Raw genomic sequence first — 2,094 nt, 5'->3', positions numbered from 1 at the left:
TATTGGTCAGGCTGGTCTGGAACTCCTGACCTCAGGTGATCCACCTGCCTTGGCCTCCCAAAATGTTGGGATTAATGTGCCCAGCTAGGCTCACCTCTTCTGGATGATGAGGTACATAGTGATATGAGTGAATCCCCTGAGAATGAATCTATTGCTTTACCTACTTGCTGTACAGTGAATGTCTTTGTATAAACAACTTAAGTTATCATGGCAGTGAATAATTTATTTTGTGAATTCATAGATGAGAATGAGGTCCAAACATTGCAGATGGAGACATGGTGATACCAGTGGAGACAAATTGCTGCCACCTCTGTGACTGACAAGTTAAAGTTTGTTAATCTGATGCCAGAACTTACTGTTATACTTTCCTTCAGGAATACACACCATATATAGGGCTTCTCTTTGGTTCTTGCTGTGGGCATTTTGGTCATTAAGCAGTGGAGGTAGCCAGATTTACCTTGGTTAGGAGAAGCCTATGTATTGGAGGATACACAACTTCCAGCATTCTTTCTCAGTATGCTAATGAGCCCACTGATTAAATTTAAGGTGACAGGCAAAGAACTTGATGGACATTCACTGAATGACAAATCTTATCTGATTATTGCAGATTTCTTTCACAGCATGTCCTTTTGAAAGTATTTACACAGACACTATATATCTTTACCTACTTTGCCAATTCTTGAGTTTTTTTTCTTAATTTTCTACAGTAAACTTTCTTGCAGTCTTATAATTGTTCAGCTTCTAAGGTATTTGTCATCTGGGTAAATTATTAATCAACACATCTGATTGTTGGTATGGATGAATTAAGGTTTAGATGAATTATTGAAACCTTTGGGGAATTTTTTTCTCAAGTGAAGTGAACGGATTCCATACTCAAAGTTCTGTACCCAAGGGGAATTCCCTTCACTGTTATGTTTCTGTTTACGATGGACAATTTTATGTGTGAAATTGAGTGAACAACAGGGTGCCAAACCGTTTGGCCTAATATTATTCTGAGCATGTCCGTAAGAGTGTTTTTTTTCTTTCTTTCTTTTTTAAAAATTAAATATATATTTTTAATATTTTGAAAAACATTTTACTTTAAAGACCCTGCAATTTGGCATACTTTTGTCTTGGTGTTGACTTTCTATGCTTGGACCAGTACAACACTACAAAACACCAGGGGAGAGCGTGAACGCAGTCCCCCATCACCACAAATTATGCAGTGGAGTTTACCACATTTGGCGAAATCACAGGGGTCAGCACATCTGGAGCGCAATGGATAAGGCTCGCCCTGGGAAAACCACCTTTGCAATCATGGTATCTCCCCTGCCCAGTAAGTATTGTAAGAGTGTTTTGAGTGAGAATAACATTTGAATTGGTAGAATAAGTAAAGCAGATTATCCTCCTTAATGTAGGTGGCCCTCATCTAATCAACTGAAGGCCTGAAGAGAAAAAAAAAAAAAGCTTACCCCACCATATTTAAGAGGGAACTCCTCCTGTCTCTGACTGCTTAAGTTGAGATATCTCCTTTTCTTTCCTTTGGACCTGAACTAAAACTCAGCTCTTCCTGACATTGAGCTTGTGCATTCTCAGGCCAAAGGACCAACACTTACATCATTGGCTTTCCTGGTTCTCCAGCTTGCTGACTGTAGATTTCAGGCTTCTGAGTCTCTGTCTCAATCAGTTTGGGTTGCTATAACAGAATACCATAGATTAGGTGGCTTAAACCATAAATATTTATTTCTCACAACTCTGAAAGCTGGAAGTTCTAGATTAAAATTCCAGAGTGGTTGGGTTATTGGTGGCAGCCCTCTTTCTTCCAAATTATGTCATCACATGGCCTTCTTTGATAAATGCATACTGGTTAAGGAGGTGTGCTGGGGAAGTGGGATAGAGAGTGAGAAAAGAAGAGAGAGAAAGTAAGATAGAGAGAGGAAGGAAGGGGGAGGGAGAGGGAGAGAGAAAGAAAGGGAGGGAGCGAACTCATCAATTTCTCTTTTTATAAGAGTATTAATTCCATCATGAGGACTCTCCACTATCAAGACCTAATCAAATTTTAATTACATTTCAAGGGCCCCACCCCCAAATAAAATTATACTGGGGTTTGAAGTT

The 2,094-nt window shown here is 39.3% G+C and overlaps 1 non-coding gene across 1 annotated transcript; it reads right to left on the bottom strand.

Annotated features, from left to right (window-relative positions):
• Positions 1 to 1,159: 1,159 nt before the first annotated feature.
• LOC116551075 lies at positions 1,160 to 1,323 on the bottom strand. Its single transcript, XR_004268701.1, has one exon. It is a non-coding gene; the product is annotated as a U1 spliceosomal RNA (small nuclear RNA).
• Positions 1,324 to 2,094: the final 771 nt, after the last annotated feature.

This window comes from Sapajus apella, unplaced genomic scaffold, assembly GCF_009761245.1.
Source record: "Sapajus apella isolate SASKATOON/1434 unplaced genomic scaffold, GSC_monkey_1.0 scaffold8, whole genome shotgun sequence".
Taxonomy (NCBI): Eukaryota; Metazoa; Chordata; class Mammalia; order Primates; family Cebidae; genus Sapajus; species Sapajus apella.
This window is presented reverse-complemented; position numbering and strand designations above follow the sequence as displayed.